This window comes from Quercus suber, unplaced genomic scaffold, assembly GCF_002906115.3.
Source record: "Quercus suber isolate HL8 unplaced genomic scaffold, Cork oak 2.0 scaffold_131, whole genome shotgun sequence".
NCBI lineage: Eukaryota > Viridiplantae > Streptophyta > Magnoliopsida > Fagales > Fagaceae > Quercus > Quercus suber.
The window spans coordinates 168,735-176,499 of record NW_027069594.1 but is presented as its reverse complement, the minus strand read 5'-3'; the positions used below and the strand labels follow the sequence as shown (position 1 = coordinate 176,499).

General features: G+C 32.7%; 1 pseudogene; it reads left to right on the top strand.

Moving 5' to 3' along the window:
* Positions 1-2,683: 2,683 nt before the first annotated feature.
* On the top strand, positions 2,684-6,784 carry LOC136068710 (uncharacterized; annotated as a pseudogene).
* The last annotated feature ends 981 nt before the right edge of the window (positions 6,785-7,765 follow it).

The window sequence follows — 7,765 nt, the reverse complement described above, 5'->3', positions numbered from 1 at the left end:
TTCTCGCTACTCCCCATACATAAAAAAATGTCGATATTCAGTAACACTAATACTAAGAATGATCAAGCTAGTGTATTTTTACATCGTTTCACTTTTTCGACTTTGGAGAAGACTTTTTTATTAGAAGAAAAGACTACTGCCAACAGTCAACAACTTTTCAGTCACATGGTGCGAGACAACAGTTTTTTCGAAGAAACAAACCAGATGTAACCTGCCTTGCGTAATATTATGGGAGATGTAGTTAACAACTCGAAATAGTGCTATCTTTTCTTTTTCGAACTGAAAATATTATTCCAACAAACAAACAGGAAGCTACACAACAGCAAAAGAACAAGCCTCTTCCCTTAAAATATCAGACAAACAGGGGGCAACTACAAAAATCAAAAGAGCCAACAGACTTGGTCTTAAAAGGACCATTTTGCTAAGGCGTGGGAAACAGCGGTATCTTTTTAGGTAATGTGCCAGATGAAGTTTAATATTTTTTTATAATTCGATAATTTGGATAATCAAAGACAGAAGAAAATGTGACGTAATGTTACAGGAGAAGAGCTTACGTAATATTATGAGATATAATTGCGATAGATTTAATCAGTTTAATAATTGTTAGGGAGAGATAAAACAGCATTGAGTAGTTAATATAATAGCATTCGCATCAAATTTTAGCATCCAAAACCCTAAAAAACCCACTACCTTAACGGTGTTAAAAGTCAAATTTTGTAATATCTAGTTATTGGCACTTTAAGATAGCTAGTTAGTAAACACAAAAAATATTATTTAAATAAAGTGATAAAAGTCAAATTTCTTATATTAGTTTTTTGAGTTACTAAAAATTAAATTTTTTAGAACTTTTGATGTGAATGACATAATATGGGTTTGGTTAATAGGTGTCATTTGGGTTTTGATTAAAGGATTATTTTAATAAAGCTTTGAAAACAATTTTTTGATTAATATAAAAAGTTATCAAAAATATCGATTATTTTTTTCTTTTATCAATGACCTTAAGGCATTTATTAACTCTAATACCACTTAATGGAGAGAGATTGAAAAAACACCTAGAGTAATTAATAATTTAATATAACACATAAAGACACACTTAATCTAAAAGGTTTAAGCCTAATGACCATTTGAACCGTACGTATAGCTTTTTTTGTTGATGGTTTGCACTTTACAAGTTACAGGCTCATTCTTTCTGTTACTACACAATTAACTGAGTTGGGCTTTCATAGCATTTCTTATTCAAGTTACTTTGTCTTTGTCTATGTATTATTTATTTATTTTCTCGTTATCATTTTTCTATTAAATCTTTAATTAGCTTTATTGGGTAGTTGGTGTAATTTAACTTCTTCTTTTTGGTTTTTTTAACTACTCGTTTTGTATCTGGATTCTGGATTGACGTCGTGTGTGTCAGATTTGGACACCAACATATGAGAAATTCATTCAATAAAACTTCGATGCATTTTTTTGGTTGTCTCAGATAACTATATGCATTTTTATTTGCCAAATAGAAGTTTTATTGTCCTATAGCGACATTCTTAAATAATAAAAAATTTTAAAATAAAAAAATAAAAAGAGATTCCTATAGGCAGTGACAGGATAGGAGTATAAGTGTATAACAAACTTTAGTATATAACCTTACCTTAGGACAAAATGGGCTTCTGCCCTTTTTGGGTAAATTATATAGGGAGATGTCCTCCTTCTCAAACTAAATAGGGAAATGTTCATCTTTTAAAACTCGATTTTTGATAAATCAAGTTAGAAAAAAAAAAAAAATTTTGAAGCCCTATAATGGCGTTTTAAGGAGCCTATAGTAACGTTTTTTAACTCGACTTCAAAGAAATCAAGTTATAGATAAAAAAACACACCACTATAGGTCGATTTCATTGCCTATAACTCGATTTCAATGAAGTCGAGTTAAAAAACGTCACTATAGGTCCTTAAAACGTCACTATAGACTCCTTAAAAAGGCCACTATAGGGCCTAACTTGATTTATCAAAAATCAAGTTTTAAAAGAGGGGTATTTCCCTATTTAATTTGGGAAGATGGGCATTTCCCTATATAATTTGTCCGAAAAGGGCAGAAGCCCCTTTTGTCCCCTTACCTTATGGACAAACTCTTATGTCAGACTTCTAAACACAAGCAAAATAAGTAAATGGGAAATTGATATTGGTAGAAGCTTTTCTATTTTCTTTAGGCCGAGTCTGTTTGGTTTGAAGAGTAAAAAAGTAGAATGATAAAAAATGAAGAATGAATAGAAAAGTGAAAGTATAAAAGAGATTTGGTTTTGAGGAGATCTGCTTTTGGTGGGCTAGGAGGGAAAATGTCTAAGCCCCACAAAAATTCATCGCACTTTTCTCTTCTTAGATAGCAAACAACCTCAAAATCTATTTGTTTTTCTCCTAAAATAAATATAAATAAAATAAATAAATAAACTAACCTAAACTACACGCATATAATATACCATATAGATGACATTACACGGGTTACATAGAAAATTTCCTGTAAATATTTTTAAAGCAAAACAGTGATGAGCTTGTGCATCTTGCAGGTCATCACCTAATGTTTCTAATGGTAATGGTTTATTGTGTTTGTCATCAGGATATTTAAGGAAAGCGACCCTATAGATTGAAGAAGCAGTATATATAGAAAATGAGCAAGGATCAAATGATTCAGTAGAAAGTGAAAATGAAAATACTAAAATTCAAAAGGAAGCAAACACTTCAAAAGAAAAATCAAAATCAAAATGAAAGGTCAGAACCTCCATTATCAATTAAGTGTCATATCAAAAGGGTTCCTGATTACATTCGTAAATTGGATGAACAAGCCTACACTCCTAAGGTTATTTCAATTGACCCTATTCACCACAAATTGGAAACCATGGAAAACCATAAAGTAAGGTATTTTAAGATATTCATCCCACGGACCGAGACAAACTTGGAGAATTTAGAGGTTGTTTGGTTCACCTGTTTCCATAACTCAATTTTTTGTTTCTATAACTCAATTCTCAAAAATAGTGGGACCCATAGCAAAATACTTGTTTTGCTGCACAATTTCTTTGTTTTCATAATTCTGTTTTTAACACTCAATTATCTAATTTGTGAGTTATGAGTTATGAAAACTGAAAACACATTTTGACTGCTTTCAGTTTCTAATTCTCTGTTTTCAATGGCAAACTCGTAAATAACATTACACACCCGGTCTCACTTGTCATAACTCAGTCGCACCTATTTGACCAATCTACCTCTTTTTTTTTTTTTTTCCTTTCTTCTGATCAGCTTGTCTTCTCCTTCAGTTCTTCATTTTTTTTTTTTTTCTTTTTTTCCTTTCTTCTTTCTTCAGTGGGTTCGGTCCTAGGTTTCTTTTTTTTCTTTTTTTTTTTCCTTTCTTCTTATCAGCTCGTCTTCTTCTTCAGTTCTTCCTTTTTTTTCTTTTTCTTTTTTTCCTTTCTTCTTTCTTCAGTGGGTTCGGTCTTTTCCTGGGGTTTTTTTTTTTTTTTTTACTGGGTTCATAAAAGATGCACCAGTGACAGGTATAGGGCCCACAAACAGTGTAAAAAATATTAAGTGATGGTATTTGAGTGATGGGGCCAAACGGGTGTTATATTTTAGAGTGATGGGTGATGAGTGACGGAAATTGAGTAACCAAAAAAAAGCATCCAAACAGCCTCTTAGTAATCACTATAAGTGAGATGGAAGAACACATTCAATATGTTGCTATGCAGAGAATATTTTGCTTAGCATGTACAGTGATGATTTTGTAAAATTGATTCTGGCGATGTTCATTACTGGGCTTTTCTTTAGAAGTAATAACAAATTTTGGTAAAGTGACGATCTTTTGAAAGGGGAGGACAGGGTTGGTCCTAGGCCTAAGCCATCACCTAAGACCCTTTACTAGAGAAACGACCCCAATATACATATTAGAAATTTATAAATAAATAAAAATTGTTACTTTTACTTTCTCTTTTTTTTTCCTACACTTTTTAGAAGGCTTATTAGGTGATAACAAAAAAGCCCATTTCAAGCTATTACCTTAGCCCCCAAATTTGTTGGGCCAGCCTGAGCGGACCAAATGGTGTTTATTATGTTTAACGTACTATATCAAACTCCGTTCTTTAATTCATCTTGCGTTTATGTGCTTTGATCATTTCAATGTTCAAAAAATAACGCCTGAGAATGTGGTAGCACACTTCACCGATTTGCTTAGAACCTTTAATCTACCTACACCCGTGAGTCCATTGAAAAGAACCAATGAAATGACTAAACTTTAGTACTCTGCAACGCAGCTACATGAGGTCGGAAAATGCTTACTTGACATAAAATTTAACCTAAAAAACAGAGTTCTGAAAATCACATGCTTGGAGCCGTATGATTTGACAAAAGATATTAGCCCATTCGATATGTTATTGGCATTAGAGAAATTTTGTTATGGGGAAAACATATGCACTAGATCTGTTTGGTAATATTGTTCTAGTAACGTTATTTAAGTGTTGTAGAAATACATGTAGGTGAAAAAGTGTTGTAGAAATACGTATTGTGTTATTTAAACAATGAAAATTATTGTTTAAACAACACAACCAAACAGGCATTACTCTCTTTTTGGATTTCTTATCATTACTACCAAAGATATAGATTTACTGTTCGATAAGAAAATTATGGTTGATTATCTAGGTGAAAATAAAGTAGCAACATCTTTTGTCAATAATCTTAACACCAATATCTCTGTGCCAAGTATTGACTCAAATTACCACCTTATTTTTAAGGAAGGAGAAGAAGTTAGAATGTTTTTTCACTAAAGATGAGTAGCTCTCTCTCTCTCTCTCTCTCTCTCTAACAGATGGGTGTGTGTTTTGTAAAAGACTTATCTAGGATTTTTCTCTCTGAATAGTCTCTCTTACTTTTGTGAGTAATTATGGTATATATAGTATGGGTGAAGAGTAAGAAAGTCACACTTAAAATCCTCTAGACAAAAAGTTTCACGGGTACCTCACAGGTTGGCCCTTCTCGCGAGACACTCACGAAACTAACAGCCTGGCACAAATCTTCAGCTTCCAGCATGTGCTTCTCACATGCCCTTTTCGTGGGTTACTCTTCTCGCGAGCTAGTTGCGAAATTGCACTGATTCTTCATTTCATGCTCAATTTTTTACCAACTTAATACTAAACCCAATACAATAAAATCCCACAAAATACAAAGAACAAAATTAAAGCAATTACAACACTTTTTGTCATGAAATAAAACCAACATAAAACATAGTTGTAAATCACAACTTTACAAATTGAATCAATCATTTTTCCCAAATTAGATTGTGATAATTTTTCCAAAGTACTCTGCAACACAACTGTTTGATGCTGGAGTAAAGTTTAAGTTGGCTTCAAGTAAATGCAAACTGGAATTAAATTTTAAAAATGGAGTGCTGGAAATCCCACCCTTAATATTCCAAGATGGTACGAAAGCTCTTATTCGAAACATTATTGTTAGGTTAAAATAAATTGACCCCTTAGCAAATTAATTAATTACCCAAGTTAATTAATTAGTCAAATTACATGCAATAGCGTGGTAGCACAAATAAATCACCAAATAACTAAATGCAACGAAAATTAAATTTGACACGGGTGATTTATTTACGAATGGAGAAAACCACCAAGACAAAACTCCACCGGGTGAATTTAAGGTCACCACTCTCGAGAATCCACTATTATCAATCACAAGCGGTTACAAATAAAAGAAATCCTAGTACCCAATAGCAACCAACAGTTGAACCCTTACCCTAATACCCAATTGGACTTGTATTGTAATGGCAATCTCTTCGTTCAATGCACGAATTCCAGTACGTGACTAACCAATGATACACGAATCTCAGTACGTGACTAACACACCAACTTTAGGAAGATTATTGGCTGCAAAGTTCTTCAGTTCATCAACAGTGAAGATCCAGAAGCTCCTTGGTCACAAAACTCTTGGTGTAAAGACACAGTAGTTTCTAAAAAGAATATGATGAACTAGAGCAATTTCTACCTTCCGGTCACAATATGCATGGATTATTCTTTTGCAACACCTTGCATCACTTGTGACGGCTCTTAAAATAATTCTTATATATGTTTAGGGCTGTGAGAAAAGAAACATTACACAAATACTCAAGGATATGCATGTAATCAGATCTGGAAAACCTGATTTCATAATTTTCGACAAACACAGCTTTAATGATTTTGTCCAAACTTCTGTCGAGCTTTAATGAACAGCACTTCCTTCACTTGTTTCTTGGTCAGATTTGTATGACTTCAATACTAAACTTGAACACTTGTTTCTTGAAGTACTAAATTCATCCTAGATCTACCCAATTACAAGTAAAGTGCGTTTTGTCAAAGAATTAGCCAATTACATAATTATATCCCTAAAAATTATGGCATTAGAGCAATCTGATTATAGAAGAAAAGCATACATTACTGATTTCTATTTAATATTGGATCATCTTATTAATACCACCAAAGATGTGGATTTACTTAGTGACAAGGGAATCATTGATAATGGGTTAGGCGACAACAATGCAGTGACATCTATGATCAACTATCTTAATAAATGAATCTTCAGGAGATATATGAACTCTAAATTCTACAATCTTTGTAATGATTTGAATAAATTCTATGAGGTACCTTGGCACAGATGGAAGGCAACATTAAATCATAAATATTTTAGCACTCCTTGGAGAACGGCTTCTACCATCGCTGGTATTTTTCTTTTGGTGTTCACTTTAATACAAACATTATGCTCTGTCATCCAAGTAGTTTAGGTCCAATGCCTTGAATGATTTGGATGGTTGTTTGATTGTTGTAGTGCCATAATGGATATGTAATTTCCAATTAAGCATAAAATTTGGAAGATTAAAGTCACTTTGGAAATGTGGTCTTAGTTAATTAGTTTTTTATCTTGAAAATAAACTTTGTAAGTTGTGTTATGTCATATGGAATTTTTTTTTTAAATAACAATAAATATTAAAAAATTTAGTTAGTTGTCACGTTGCAAAAGAATTTTGAAAACTAGCATCTCGAGTGTCTAAAACTCGAGTTCCAAGATAAAAATCAAGTTTTTGAGGCCTGATCTGTAAAAAAAATCCAAGTGAAAATCGAGTTTTAAAAACTCGAGTTCAAAAAACGCCGCTATAGGGCTTAAAAACGTCACTATAGGGCTTAAAAATGGAGTTATAAAAAAATTTAGCAGAAAAACGCCACTATAGGGCTTTAAACGTCAGTATAGGGCATAAAAACGCCACTATAGGGCTCCCTGAATCTAGTATTGAACATTTATGAAAAAAATTTGCAGAAAAACGCCGCTATAGGGTTTTAAAACGCCACTATAAAACTTAAAAACGCCACTATAGGGGCGATAAAACTAAAAATTTTTTTGCATGGAACTCGAGTTTTAGAAACTCGAGATTTATGTAAATGGATCTCGATTTTCTAAAACTCGAGATGTCTACTTTCCTTATAGTTTCAAGCAATGCCTAACTAACTATATACAAATGATTTTCACCGTTATTATGCACATTTCCCCTGTCATATGTGTGTCTTGTAATTTTTCTTGGGTTTGGCTCACCTCCAATTAACTCTTAACTGGTCGTCCCTTTTATTTTAATAGTATGCTGCCATGTCACCCATCTCTTAATATAGGATGGAGATTAAAACACACAATACCACGTTAATTGGGGTCAGTTTAGTTACGCATTTTAGGAGTCTAAAAACGCGTTTTTAAAACCCAAAATTCTATTTTGCAA